Source organism: Schistocerca serialis, chromosome 10 (assembly GCF_023864345.2).
Source record: "Schistocerca serialis cubense isolate TAMUIC-IGC-003099 chromosome 10, iqSchSeri2.2, whole genome shotgun sequence".
In the NCBI taxonomy this organism is placed as follows: domain Eukaryota; kingdom Metazoa; phylum Arthropoda; class Insecta; order Orthoptera; family Acrididae; genus Schistocerca; species Schistocerca serialis.
Window position 1 is genome coordinate 240,420,339 of NC_064647.1, and position 16,286 is coordinate 240,436,624.

Here is a 16,286-nt window from a genome sequence, read left to right on the forward strand (position 1 = left end):
GTTGCCCTTGGACGACTGGAAAAGAGACGTTCCATAGGCGGTCGGGCAACAGTAGGGCATGCAGGGGAGGTAGGACAGGCAAGGAATTGACACACTCGTCGCACCATGAGGAGTTTCCGCCGGATGGCGAGCGGCGGTTCCCCTGCCTCAGCACACAGGCTGGGGATGGGACTGGTATGGAAGGCACCAGTGGCCAGCCTGATACCCTCATGGTGTACTGCGTCAAGAATCTTCAGATACGAAGGCCTCGCTGACCCATACACAGTGCATCCATAGTCAAGACGCTACCGGACGAAAGCCCTATAAAACTGCAGCAGACGCGCCCGATCTGCTCCCCAGGACCGATGGCTCAAACACTTCAAAATATTCAGCGCCTTCAGGGTCCGCATCTTGAGGTCTTTAAGGTGCGGCAACCACGACAACTTGGAATCAAAAGTGAGGCCCAGGAACCTCACAGTGTCTCTAAAAGGAAGAATGATGCCCCTCAGACGCAATTCAGGGGAGGTAAAAGCACGTCGAGAACGATTAAAATGAACACACACACATTTGTCTGCAGAAAAGGTAAAACCCGTCTTCGCAGTCCATGCCTCTAATCGCTTTATCGTAAGCTGCAGCTGCCGACTAGCAGTGACAAGACTGGAGGAAGAACAGAAAACAGCAAAATCGTCCACAAACAAGGAGCACTGGGCAGGACTCCGGATAGTGGACGTGATACTGTTAATGGCGATGGCAAAGAGGGTGACACTTAAAACGCTTCCCTGAGGAACACCATTCTCCTGCACGTACAAATCAGATAGCACATTACCAACCCGATATCGAAAGACGCGGCGGGAAAGAAAGGACCGAATGAAGATGGGGAGATGGCCACGAAAGCCCCACTGATGGAGTTGATTGAGGATAAGGCGGCGCCAAGTAGTGTCATACGCCTTATTAATGTCAAAGAATACACCTAGACAATGCTGGTTACGTAAGAAGGCCTGCTGGATGACCGCCTCAAGCAGGGTCAAGTTGTCTATAGTTGAACGACATCTCCGAAAGCCACACTGAGAGTGGCTAAGGAGCTGCCTGGTCTCGAGCAGCCAAACCAGGCGACGGTTGACCATGCGTTCCAATGTCTTCCCGATACAGCTCGTCAAAGCAATACTCCGATAACTACTGGGATGCATTCGGTCCTTTCCCGGTTTGAGGAGGGGAACCAAAATCGCCTCCCTCCACGAGTCAGGGAACGTGCCGGATGACCATATCATATTAAAACAATTCAGGAGAACTTCCTTGGATGGCAGCAACAAGTGCTGCAGCATGCTGTACAGGATTTGATCATCACCTGGCGCAGTATCATGAGCCACAGACAGCGCCGAATCCAGTTCCCACATTGTGAAGGGGCAGTTGTAGGGTTCAGAATTTGGAGACCGGAAGTCCAAGTGATCCCTCTCGATGGCAGTGCGGTAGCGGCAGAAATCTGGATCACTGTTAATAGTGGCAGTAGATTCGGCAAAATACATGGCCAGTGTCTGGGCAATGTCTCTCGGCGCCGTGAGTAGACTACCCTGATGCAGCAATGCCGTGACAGGTAGTTGGCTGCGTTTCCCGGAGATCCTCCTGATGGCTTCCCACACTTTTGTAGAACTAGTGGAGCGGGAGATGGAGTTCAGGAACGATTGCCATGACCGTCGTTTGCTCTCTTTAATCACTCGCCGCGCTTTGGCCCTTGCCACCCGAAAGGCCGCAAGATTGTCAGCTGAGGGACGGCACTTGAAGCGGCGCAGAGCTGCACGGCGGGCTCGGATGGCTGAGCGGCACTCAGTGGTCCACCAAGGGACAAGGCGCCTCTTGGGATGACTTGAGGACCGTGGGATCGACAATTCAGCAGCATGGGAGATCACGACTGTAACATGGTCGACCCATTCGTGGACGCTGGCACGGTGTTCCAAAACAGCTAAATCGCTGAAAAGTGTCCAGTCAGCTCTGCAGAGGTTCCACCTGGGCGGCACTGGTAATGCCACAGTCTCATCCAGGAGGCGAATCCAAAGGGGGAAGTGGTCACTAGAATGGAGGTCAGCGGAAACCTCCCACAGAGCAGAATCCGCGAGTGCTGGAGAGCAAAAGGAAAGGTCAGTAGCTGACGACGACCCAGAAGCAGTACAGAAATGAGTGGGAGCACCAGAGTTGAGGATGCACAGTTCTTCGGATGCCATGAGGCTTTCCAGAATGCGACCCCTGGGGCAAGTAGTCGTAGAGCCCCATAAGACATTATGAGCATTGAAGTCCCCCAGAAGGAGAAATGGGCGGGGGAGTTGGGTAATAAGGTCTGTGAGAGCTGCAGAGTCTATGGCGTCCTGAGGCGGTAAGTAAACGGAACAGATTGTGAGCCTCTGCCCCACAAGAAGGTCAACTGCAACTGCTTGCAAGTCCGTAACGAGAGGGAGCTCAGATGAGTGGTGCATGTCATGGACAAAAACCGCAACACCACCCTTTGCCCTTTCCCCCATCAGATCATCTTTTCGATACACGGTATAGCCCCGTAAAGAAGGAGCATCAGTGGCCCGGAAATGTGTCTCTTGGAGATATAAGCACAAGGGGCGCTCTCGTACAAGGAGTTGTAATTCGGCCACATGCGTCCTGAACCCATTCAGGTTCCACTGTAATATGGGAGCCAGTGATCAGGGTGGCTGAATTTTCACCCTGCCCCTGTGCTTTGGAGGAGAGCCCGTACTGGCCGGAGATTTATTCCTGGGGCGAGAAGGTCGCCCCCGGTCGACATCAATGTCCATCAGCTCCGATGGCGACCCAAGCAAGATGTCAGATAGTACGATGGCATCATCATCGGACTGACCCTGACTAGTCTCCTCAGGTGGCAAAACCTTCACCTTTGGAGTCTTCGTCTTGGGGGGGCTTAGAATGCAGAACCTTGTCAACAGTTGGAGCTTTACTCGCCTGGGCAGAAGGTGCCATATGGGGAGGTGCAGGAAGTACCCCAATGTCAGCAACCACGGCCTTGTCCAACGTTGTGGGGAGAGCTGCAGGTTGCAAAACAACCGCAGCAGCACAAGTGCACTGGCAAATGCAGGTATTAGTGCTGACACTAGCAACCTCCGTTTGTGTAGCAACACTGGCCAACTGTACCGGTTTCTGCAGAGTGGAAGCGAAAGATGTTGTAAACACAGGAGGCTGCATGGCCTTAAAGAGCTTCTTGGCCTCACCATAGGGGATGCGCTTAGATGTTTTGATCTCCTGTATCTTCCGTTCCTCGAGATAGATGGGGCAGACCCGGCTCCAGACAGGGTGACTCCCAGAGCAGTTCACGCACTTCACAGGCGATGAACAATCGGCTCCTTCATGGGCAGGCTGACCACATTTACCACAAGTGGCTATCCCATTGCACCCCAACGTAGTATGCCCAAAGCGCTGACATTTAAAACAGCGCATTGGATTGGGGAAATATGGCCGTACTGGCAAACGTAAGAAACCCGCTTTAACATGCTCTGGGAGTTTCGGGCGATTGAACGTGAGAATAAACGAGTCGGATTTGACTAGGTCCCCATCGACTCGTTTCATAATATGCTGCACGTCGACAATACCTTCGTCAGCCCACTCAGATTTCAACTCGTCCTTGGGGATATCCACCAAGTCCCTACATGTCACAACACCCTTACTATAGTTCAAAGTGGAGTGGAGCTCGGTCTCGATAGCGTACTCTCCGAGACAGGTTGCTTTCCTAAGAGAAGTGACTTGACGGGAACTAGAAGTTTCAACTAACAGAGTCCCATTGCGCAGACGCTTCACAGATTTCAGTGTTCCTGCAATTCCCTCAAGACCCTTGTGGATGTAAAAGGGAGAAACTCTCTCAAAGCTACCTTCCTTCCGTTTGACAATCAAAAACACATTCTGGATATCAGCATGTGCTCTGTTACGACAGTCTGATAAATCTCTAGTAACACCAGGCGCTGGAGGACTCGCAGCACGAAGTCGCTTTTTCGATTGGGTGTGTTTTCCTACCAGTGGCCCACCCAATCCACTGGTAGGGGGAAACGTAGAGGTCGAAGGGTCCATTGTGGTCCCACGAGCAGCTAGGGAACTAAAGGTCCGCTCAGACAGAGCCCCGCGTGCCTGAGTAAGCCTTATGCAACTGGGGTGCGGCAGGTGCCCCAGAGGTTGCCCGCTTGCGACTGTTCCACCCCAACAGCCATGCATCTTATAGGCGCGCAGCACACCGTAAGATTGAGGGGTTTTTATAGAGGTTTACCTTCCTCGCAATCCAGGCGGTCAAGCCAAGATTACCATTCCCCGCAGCACACAACATTCCACCACAGCGCCATGCGGTTGTCGCTGAAGCATGTCCGGGGTTTACGGTGACAGGAGACTGGCGGCGCTGACCAGTCCCCAGCTCAGGACCCCGGGGTCGCCAAGCCCGTACTCAGCAAATGAATGCTGAGCCCCTGGGTGGCTGCACAAGTAAATGACGGCGCGGCCTTCAGATTTATCTAGGGCAGCTAGGAGATGTGTGGCTGTTATCTTTTGTCTTCCACCATCCTGCTATCGTTACGTAAGCATTGTGCTCTGTAGCTGTGTATAAATTGAAATATGTTAAATTAACTCTCAAACAAAATGAGTTGGAACACTTTCTTGTCATACTAGTCAACACATTAATGTTAACTACCAATATCTTAAGAATTTCATTTTTCAGCCTTTTGTGGGAGACCTGCAATATTTAGATGTGGCACCGATCCGCCATTGGCGTGACTTTGTTACAAAGTTTCAGTTCTCTCTTCGCTTATTGTACAACCCGAACCTGTAGTCGCGGAGAAGAAGTACGAGAATTTTAACTAATTAGACAGCACAGAGCGATTACCAGGACGTGATGTGCAATTTACAATTCAAAATTCCGCGGGGCCACATCTTTAGTTGCACTGGTCGAAACACCAATCTGGACAATTACGGATATATCGTACAGCTTCGCCATATACACTACTGGCCATTCAAATTGCTACACCACGAAGATGACGTGCTACAGACGCGAAATTCAGCCGCCAGGAAGAAGATGCTGTGATATGCAAATGACTAGCTTATGAGAGGATTTACGCAAGGTTGGCGCCGGTGGCGACACCTATAACGTTCTGACATGAGGAAAGCTTTCAACCGATTTCTCATACAAAAACAGCAGTTCACCTGCGTTGCCTGGTGAAACGTTGTTGTGATGCCTCGTGTAAGTAGGAGAAATGCGTACCATCACGTTTCCGACTTTGATAAAGGTCGGATTGTAGCCTATTGCGATTGCGGTTTATCGTTTCGCGACATTGCTGCTCGCGTTCGTCGAGATCCAATGACTGTTAGCAGAATATAGAATCGGTGGGTTCAGGAGGGTAATACGGAAAGCCGTGCTGGATCCCAACGGCCTCGTATCACTAGCACTCGAGATGACAGGCATCTTATCCGCATGGCTGTAACGGATCCAGCAGCCACGTCTCGATCCCTGAGTCAACAGATGGGGACGTTTGCAAGATAACAACTGTGGTGTCACCGCCAGACACCACACTTGCTAGGTGGTAGTTTTAAATCGGCCGCGGTCCATTAGTACATGTCGGACCCGCGTGTCGCCACTGTGTGATCGCAGACCGAGCGCCACCACAAGGCAGGTCTCGAGAGACTGACTAGCACTCGCCCCAGTTGTACGACGACTTTGCTAGCGACTACATGGACGAAGCATTGCTCATTAGCCGAGCCAATAGTTAGAATAGCCTTCAGCTAAGCGCCATTAGTAACATTGCATGTATCTAAAGAGTCCCACTTGTATCGCCACAATCTCCAGATGTACCAAAAGAATGGATCAAAGTTAAGAAAATCAGAAGCTACGTACTTTTCTTTATAGCATTCATTACGTATCCTGTTTCAGACTTCACGCCCATCCTTCGTGAGTTAGCGCGTGCATCTTGGCCGCCTCTTTCAATTAGTGTGCGTAGTGTTGGCAAGTCTGCCGACACTACAACAACCATCTGCACGAACAGTTCAACGACGTTTGCAGCAGCATGGACTATCAGATAGGAGACCATGGTTGCGATTACCCTTGACGCTGCATCACAGGCAGGAGCGCCTGCGAGGGTGTACTCAACGACGAACCTTGGGTGCACGAATGGCAAAACGCCATTTTCTCGGATGAATCCAGGTTCTGTTTACAGCATCATGATGGCCGCATCATGGAAGCGTTTATTCGTCATCGCCACACTGGAGTATCACCCGGCGTGATGATATGGGGTGCCATTGGTTACGCTTCTCGGTCACCTCTTGTTCGCATTGACGGCACTTTGAACAGTGGACGTTACATTTCAGATGTGTTACGACCTGTGGCTCTACCCTTTATTTGATCCCTGCGAAATCCTACATTTCAGCAGGATAATGCACGACCGCATGTTGCAGGTTCTGTACGGGCCTATCTGGATACAGCCGGCCGCGGTGGTCTAGCGGTTCTAGGCGCTCAGTCCGGAACCGCGCGACTGCTACGGTCGCGGGTTGGAATCCTGCCTCGGGCATGGATGTGTGTGATGTCCTTAGGTTAGTTATGTTTAAGTAGTTCTAATTTCTAGGGGACTGATGACCACAGATGTTAAGTCCCATACTGCTCAGAGCCATTTGAACCATTTGAACCTTTCTGGATACAGAAAACGTTCGACTGCTGCCTTGGCCAGTAAATCTCAAGATCTCTGACCAATTGAAATCGTCTGGTCCATGGTGGCCGAGCAACTGGCTCGTCACAATACGCCAGTCACTACTCTTGATGAACTGTGGTATCTTGTTGAAGCTGCGTGGGCAGCTATACCTGTACACGCCATCCAAGCTCTGTTTGATTCACTCGATAGCCAGGCGTATCAAGGCCGTTATTAAGGCCTGATGTGGTTGTTCTGGGTACTGATTTCTGAGGATCTATGCACCCAGTGAATATGTAACCACATGTCAGTTCTGGTATAATATATTTTTCCAATGAATACCCGTTTATCATCTGTACTTCGTGTCGGTGTAGGAATTTTAATGGCCAGTAGTGTACACTGCTGTGCAAAATTAAAGTGAAATTTTGCAAGGTTGTGTTTATTTAGCCACAAAACAGTGTAAACAGGTGCTGGTAACGTAGAAACAATGTAAAGAATAGAGTAAGCAAATAGCTGCAACATGCATAACGATAGACAAAAATGTTGTTTGTTTTTTACAACTTAAAGGATTTGCACACACATTCCGACTACTGGTTAATGTCCTCAGTATGGGGTGTGACCACCTCTGGCATCAAAACAGACCTGACCACGACGCGGCATGCTGTGAATGATGTCATCAGTCTCATGTTGTGGACCTGCGTGGTAGCCGCGCGGTCTCAGGCGCCTTGTCACAGTTCGCACGCCTTCCCTCACCCAGAGGTTCGCGTACTCCCTCGGGCATGGGTGTGTGTGTTGTCCTTAGCGTAAGTTAGTTTAAGTCCGATTAAGTGGTGTGTAAGGTTAGGGACCAATGATCGCAGCAGTCTGGTCACACAGAACTTACCATAAATTTCCAATTTCATGTTGAGACATCAACGCCCATTCTTCCTGCAGAGCTGCTCGCAAGTCTTGGAGAGAGGTTGGTGTGTGCTGACGTGTTGCAACCCGTCTCGCTAATGCATCCCAGACGTGCTCTGTGAGATTCAAATCTAGAGAGCGAGCAGGGCACGCCATGCGTTCAATATCTTCCGTTTTCAAAAATACGTTAACCAGCAGTGGTCTATGAGGTCGAGCATTGTGGTCCATCGCCGGCTGCTGTGACCGAGCGGTTCTAGGCGCTTCAGTGTGGAAACACGCGGCTGCTACGGTCACAGGTTCGAATCCTACCTCGGGCATGGATGTGTGTCGTGTCCTTAGATTAGTTAGGTTTACGTACTTCTAAGTCTAGGGGACTGATGACCTCAGATATTAAGTCCCATAGTGCTTAGAGTTATTTGAACCATTTTGGTCCATCAATACGAAATCTGGACCCACAGTACTTCGCAACAAGTGTGCATGAGACCCCAGACCTCCTCACGGTACCTGACAGCAGTTAAATCTTGCTGATTCACCCGTACAATTTCATGAAGAGGTGTTCGAGTGGTCATCATAATTGCTGCTCACACCATTACTGATCCTACTAGACGTCGGTCTCTTTCCTGAGTGTTTTGGTCCCGAAATCGTGTTCCACGTTCCCTCCAGATGCGAATCCGTCCAGAATCACTCTCCAGACCAGATCGGGACTCATCTGTGAAAATGACACTGGCCCACTGTTCGACCGGTGGTATGTCGATGACTCCACTCTAGACGTTCCCTTCTGTGAAGACGCGTCAGAGGTACACACACAGCAGATCTCCAACAGTAATGGCCATTCTTCCGAAGCTTTCTGTACACCGTTTGCCTCGATACAACACGTCCAGTGGATGCTGCGAGGTCAGATGGCAGTTGCCGTGCAGTGCTGAGGCGGTACTGTCGTTCCCCTGACAGCCAAATAACGATCCTGTCTTTTTGATGTCACACGTGGTCGGCCCTGCTCTGGTCTCCGGGATACAGCTTCGGTCTCCATACACTGTCGCCTCATCCGAGGAACAACAGAACGATTCACATTAAGCCATTAGGCCACAACAGTTTGCGACTCCTGCTTTTATTCTTCCCATGGCCCTCCACCCCAGAGTGTCTGATTAGCGTCTTCACTGTGCCATTCTGCACCGTCTGAGTCCACAGTGACTGTGCATGTGCGACTACTGGGAAAACACTAGCCCACTTTATAGGAGCCCTGACGTCATCGTCAGCGTGGTTGCCCGTTGACCGGACTGCCATTTTCCGTGCAGAACACTATCGTACGGACAACTGTTGACAGTTTGTACGATTACATCATTAATTAGACACATAACGGGGAAATAGCTGTTTGTTGCTTCAATTTACGACCCCAGTGTATTTGGTGAGCGGAGGTGGAAACCAACCCACAGTGTGCAGTGCCAGATGAAAAGAACGTGGGAGGTGGTATGTTATGTCACTGGGACGTTTTTAATTTATTTATTCTTTTTATTTATTGATTTATTTAACCTGGCATGATTAGGGCCATCAGGCCCTCTCTTACATCTAACCAGGCATTCTACTTATTTTACATTCATACGTTTTAGTAGGCATGTTAAACTACATCTAGTACACAAAGTGAAATAAACAATTAGAAAGGTACACCTGGAAAAATACATACATATAGAGTTTATATTCGTAGATCATAAGTACTGTAATATTAGACATTATTGAAGAGACAAATTTTAGATAAGAGTGCTGGCAGCAGGGAGTATGAGGGTGACTCATGGTGAAGGGAGGAGAAGAATAGACATGATGAAACATAATTAAGGAAATATAAAGGAAAAGAAGATTCCCTGGCTAATAGAGATAGATGAAGGGGAAGGCATCTCAGGAGCAAGATAGGAGACGCTAGCTTTGCTATTTGACAGATGAGAGGATTGGCGTAGTACATTAATTTTGTGGAGAACTTTATGAGGATGATAGTAGGAAATGCTTCAACTTCTTCTTAAAAGCAGCAGGAGATTGAATTTTGCGCAAGGTAAGGGGCAGTTTGTTCCAGAGGCGGACAGCGGCAACTGAGAAGGAGTTTGCAAAAGTTTTTGTTTTGTGAGTGGGCACAGTTAGGATACCAAATAAGAGTGACCTCGTGTTTCTATTATGATGGCATGACAGGTTTTTAATCTCTGAATCAAGGTACTGGGGTGCTTGCGCGACGAGGAGTCGGTGAAGTAGACATAGAGTGTGGTAGTCACGCCATTTGTCCGGCCGCAGCCACTTTAGCTCGGACTATGAAGCACTAACATGATCATATCGGCGAATGTTCCAGGTGTAACGCACACAGGCATTCATGGTTAGCTCTAGCCGTCTTTTGTTTTCACTACTCGTGCCTTGTTGAATCACATCACAATAGTGGAGGTTCGGTAGAACGAGTGCTTGCACGAGCTGGCGTTTCAAGTCCTGTGGAAATATGTTCCGAAACTTTTTGAGAGCATAGAGACAAGCAGACGTCTTTCGGCACACTGCGACTGTATTCTCCCCCCAGTTGAGATGCACATCCAAAGTTACACCCAAGTTCTTCACTGTTTTCTGATATGGTATTGGAGTACCGTCGAGCAGAATAGGAGGTAGCCGTTCGCGGAAATCTGAACTTATTAATTTCTGATGGGCTATTAAGATTACTTGCGTCTTTTTTGCATTTAGTTTAAGCCCCAGGCTTTTCGCCCATGTCACTACCGAAGAAAGATCATCATTTATCTGAGCGATTGCAGTGTTTACGTCTTCAGGTCTGACGCTTAGGTAGAGCTGGAGGTCGTAGGCATAGAAATGATATTTACAGGAGGACCGAACCGACGAAATATCGTTGACATATAAAGAAAACAAAAGTGGTCCTGAGACTGATCCTTGTGGCACTCCCGAGGAAACATGTTTCCAGGAAGATTTTTCATTTACGCAGACAACACATTGCTGTCTGTCTTTTAAGTAGCTTTCAAACCATCTCATTGCACTATCAGAGAAATTAAGCTGTTGCATTTTTCTGAGCAATATGTCATAGTTAACAGTGTCAAAAGCTTTGCTGAAGTCCAGTAGCGTCAATATTGTTGCCTTTCGATTGTCGATGGCACATTTCAGGTCATCTGTTACTTTAATTAGAGCAGTGTTTGTGCTGTGATGTTTACGGAAACCGGACTGAAATTTGTCATATAGGCTGAATTCATGCAAGTGTTCAGTGATTTGGTCATGAACAATATATTCGAGTGCTTTGGAAACAGCAGGCAGTATGCTAATTGGTCGGTAATCATTAGGCAGTTGCGGGTTTTCGATCTTAGGTATGGATCGAATTATGCTTCTTTTCCAGGCAGTGGGGTATATTCCGTTCACGAGGGAAAAATTAAATATGTCAGTTAAGACAGATACTAAGATATCGGCAACATTCTTAATCATGGTTATACCGATACTGTCGTTGCCTATTGCATCAGAAGAGATTCTCATTATTGCTTTTCTTGCCGTATTTGTTGTTACAAGTTTTAGATGGAAGGTATCGTTGTTAGTTATCCTGTTTGGGGATTCTTGTGGATGGTAATTATCAGCCGTGCTGGTATTCAGAGGTGCAGAGAAGAATTCATTTAATTCGTTAGCTGACACATGAAAAGTAGTTTCCGATTTTGCCTTTCCGACCCCCAAGCTACGGAGATTCTTCCATAGAGTCGTGGGCGTCAGATCGCTGCATACAAGGGAGCGAACGTGCCTGATTTTAGCATTGCGAATGCATTGTTTCACTCTGTTCCGTAGCTTTCTGTATTCTTCGAAACGCTCGGGTTTCGGATCTGCCTTGAAACGCCTGTGGGCAGCATCCCTATTAGTCATCATTTGACGTAATTCAGCTGTCAGCCATGGAGCAGGAGATTTTCTTACACGGATTGTGCGCACAGGTGCATGTTTGTCATAGAGGGCAGTGAGTTTATCACCAAGTTCATTAATTTTGCCGTCGATTGTAGGTTCTCTGATTATTTGATGCCATGAGATTTCTGAGCAATCGGCTGTTAGAGCGTCAAGGTCAATACGTTTCATGTTCCTACAAGTTATGTAACGCGATTTCATCCTTGGGGGCTGCACAGAGTAGGCCAGGAATACTACATCATGTGCTGAGAGGCCAGGGGCCGATGTTTGACCAACATCTCTCACTTTGTCAGTCTGTTTCGTTGCGATTACGTCTATAAGAGTATGACTGTGCGCCGTATGGTGTGTAGGTTGTAATGGAAGAATGTTCATGCTATTGCAACTAAACAATCTTCTTAGGTTTATTGCGGAGGGAGTGTCTCTTAGCAGGTCTACTTTCAAGTCACCCGTTACGATGACATGTTCGTATTGACACTGGAGTGAATGTAATTCCGACTGGAAGGAACTCATTGAGTTTATTTTTGGCGGCTTGTTCACGACGCCAGTCAAGAATTTCCGACTTTGTATATTTATTTCAATGAACATGAATTCAGCCTCTTTTTCTTCAGCAGGATTTGACGTACATAAGACTTTCGCTTTGAGATCTGTTTGTATATACGCGCCGACCCCGCCACCTCGCTTTTTTGATCTGTCTGCCCTAAGAAATGTGTACCCTGGGAGATGAATAGATGCAGAGGATATGTGTGGTTTCAACCACGTTTCGGATAAGAGGATTACGTGGTGGTCAGGTTGCAGCCAAACTTATTGCGCTTAAGAAACCGCTAAGTGCGGCAGGATATGAACACATTTACAGCACTACGTGCAGTAGAGACACAGTTCGGAGACCGTATTTGTTTGTATCAGCATTACAGCATTCCATGTTATCAGGCAGCATTTGTGAGACAATGATTTGTGGACAATAACATTCCTGAAATGGACTGGCCTTCCGGAGCAGAACCCAATGGAACACCTTTCGTCGACTTCATTCCGGCCCCAGCGACCAACGTAACTGCATTCTCCGGTATCGGTTCTGAGGAAGAGTGGGCTGCCACTCCTCCTCAGATATACAGACATCTCATCCCCGAACATCTCGTATCCAGCAGAGTTCAGTGTTCAAGTCGTCATGAAGGCGAAGAGTGGCGCACCTCAAATTAATGTCCATTACTTGGCGTCCGGATACTTTCGAGCAGACAGTTTATAAGTAAGCAGAGATTCGTATCTGTGAATGTCGTTACTTCTACACGGGCAGAAAAAAATGGCAACACGAAAAATAATTAATATCGAGTAATGAAACTTAGGGAATACGTTTGTCTAGGTGACATACACTGATCTACATCTACATCGACATGGTTACTCTGCAATTCACACTTAATACCTGGCAGAGGGTTCATCGAGCCGTTTTCATACTACTTCTCTACCATTCCACTCACGAATGGCTCCTGGGAAAAAGGAGCACCTAAATCTTTCCGTTCGAGCTCTGATTTCTCTTATTTAATTATGATGATCATTTCTCCTTACGTAGCTGGGTGTCAACAGATTATTTTCGCATTCGGAAGAGAAAGTTGGTGATTGAAATTTGGTAAATAGATCTCGCCGCAAAGAAAACCGCCTTTGCTTCAGTGACTGCCACCCGAACTCGCGTATCATATCAGTGACACTCTCACCTCTATTGCGCGATAATACGAAACGGGCTGCCCTTCTTTGCATTTTTGCGATGTCCTCCGTCAATCCTACCTGGTTTGGATCTCACACCGCGCAGCAATAATCCAGCATAGGACTTACAAGTTTAATGTGAGCTGTCTCTTTAATGTCTTTGTCGCATCTTCTAAGTGCTCTACCAACAAAGCGCAGTCTTTGTTTTGCCTTCCCCACAGCTACACTGTTCCTTCCCTATGATATGGCGAATAGGCAACCGGGACAACATAACTCTCCCCGCGTGCATTCTGTCCCGTGCCTCGCTGTAAACAAGCGTCGCACGGCTGGCTGTCTGTGATCCCTTGTGAGGAAGTCGCAGCACTTTTAATCGGAGTTGTTTTTATGAGAAGGCTTAAAAGTTTAATACTTACTAACTCACGGCGTTTGGGATATTAGCTTGCCTACCTTATTATTATCATTCCTTATTGATTTACTTACCTTGTTAACCCTCCTATCCCTATCAATTGAGATATGGAAAAATACAAACGAGAAGAATAAAATTCGGTGGGTTTCTTCGAGATTCGAACCCGGGTTTTCCGATTCTCGACCAGTTACCTTCGCCGTTGCGCTATTTTTTATTTTATTTTTTGTAATCTCATTTTGTTTGTTTTCGTTCGTTGCATCTGCTCGGGTGGGATGTCACAGGGTTCGTCGTTGATCCATTAACTCAGTCTTTTTATTATAGAGGGCAGCTAACCCTCTGTGGTACCGGCGCTGTCGGCGACAGGTGTTAACCATGTGGGCAGAGACGCGGCAGTTGTAAAAGGTTCTTACCTCGATTTCTGGAAAAGTATGCGTTTTCGGAGCCCATACCCGTTGATGAAAAATGCTCTATTTACAATTATCTATCGATCCCGCCAATTTTGAGAAGATCGCTCGTCATAACATTTAGGGGTGATTTTCTCAAATACGTGGAGATGTTGGACCAAAGTATCTTAGATTCCTTCCTTTTAGGTTGTACATAAGCGACCTGCCAAATCTGAGCCGAATCGGTTGGCCGTCTCTGAGGCCTTTCCCTTGTTAGAGCTAGTTCAACCATTTGTTTGTGGATGACGCTCGAGTTGTCGTCCGAAATTGTCTCATATATGCTCGATTGGAGACAGATCTGGCGATGCAGCAGACCAAGGCAACATATCGAGACACAGTAGAGCATGTTGGGTTACAACAGCGGTACGTGGACGATCGTTATTATGTTGGAAAACACTCCCTGGAATGCTGTTCATGAATGGCAGAACAACAGATCGAATCGCCAGATTGACGTTCAAAATCTCAGTCAGGGTGCGTGGGATAGCGACGAGGTTTCTCCGGCTGTGGTACGAAATCGCACCCGATGGCATAACTCCAGGTGGGATCCAGTGTGTCCAGCAGGCAGACACGCCAGTTCCAGACCCTCAACTGGCCCTCGGTTAATCAACACACGGCAGCGAGGCACAACCAGCTTTTATCAGGAAGCACAGCAGACCCCCATCCTGCCCTCCAACGAGCTCTCGTTTCACGCCAATAAAGTCGCAAATGCGTTTGTTTGGCATCAGTGGAGTACTCCCTACAAGGGTCTGCCTCGGAGCTTTCCTTGAAGTAACCGACTTTTAACAGTTCCTTGGGTCACTGTGGTGCCAACTGCAGCTCAAAGTGCTGCTGCAGATGCAGTGCTGTAAGTAGGCTGTTTAGGTTTTTATGTTGGTAACGCCACGTAGCGCTCTGTATGAAAATCACTGGCTGTGCTGTGTGCAGTCTGTGGCTGGTTGGCATTGTTGGAATTTGCTATTGTAGTGTTGGGCAATTGGCTGTTAAGAGCGCGTAGCGATGCGCAGTTGGAGGTGAGCCGCCAGCAGTCGTGGATGTGGGGAGAGAGATGGCGGAGTTTTGAGAGAGACAGAGACAGTAAATTTGTAAGACTGGATGTCATGAACTGATATATATATATATATATATATATATATATATAATGACTTTTGAACACTATTAAGGTAAATACATTGTTTGTTCCATATAAAAATCTTTCATTTGCTTAGTATGCCTATCATTAGTTAGTGGCTTCAGTAGTTAGAATCTTTTATTTAGCTGGCAGTATTGGAGCACGCTGTATTGCAGTAGTTCGAGTAACGAAGATTTTTGTGAGGTAAGTGATTCATGAAAGGTATAGGTTATTGTTAGTCAGGGCCATTCTTTTGTAGTGATTTTTGAAAGTCAGATTGCGTTGCGCTAAAACAATATTGTGTGTCAGTTTAAGCACAGTCATTTATAATTTTTTTAAGGGGACGTTTCAGTACGATGCGCCAGAAACGTACGCCGAACACGATGGTCTTTCCTGTCGGTAGTGCCACGTGACCGTTCAGAGCTCGGTCTACTTCCGAATGTGCAGGGTCATTATTATTAAAGTTAAACTTTCAAACCGCTGTAGAAATAACATCACTGGTCAGAATGACGTCAAATTTCAACGAAGCATTATCTGAGAAGGTGGAAAACGTATGGCATAAGAAAAAAAAATAGTGTGAAAATTTATCAATAGACGGAGCTGTATGTGTCAGAATGGGTAAATGAAAACATATGTCGCGAGGACCCTCTGAAGTTGGTATATACACTCCGGGCACACGGCTTTTCCTCCTTTCGCGTCTGCGACGCTCGCCATGACTGTCTCAATGACCACGCGGGATTAGCCGAGCGGTCTGAGGCGCTGCAGTCATGGACTATGCGGCTGGTCCCGGCGGAGGTTCGAGTCCTCCCTCGGACATGGGTGTGTGTGTGTTAAGTTTCCTTTAATTTACGTCCATGGTCACAGTCTTTTCTGTTTAACAGAGTGCCGGTTTCGGTATTTAATGACCATATCATCAGATCTGTCTCATTAAAGACCGAAACCGGTAATCTGTTAAACAGAAAAGATTGTGACCATAGACGTAAATTAAAGGAAACTTATTACATATACGGGTCACTGTGCTTTTTCGCGACGATGCCGCAGCTTGCGATGGGTGTGTGTTTTTGTCCTTAGGATAATTTAGGTTAAGTAGTGTGTAAGCTTAGGGACTGATGACCTTAGCAGTTCAGTCCCATAGGATTTCACACACATTTGAACTGTCTCAATGCAGGATCGCGCTCTGCTTGTGAAGCTGTATTACAGCAATG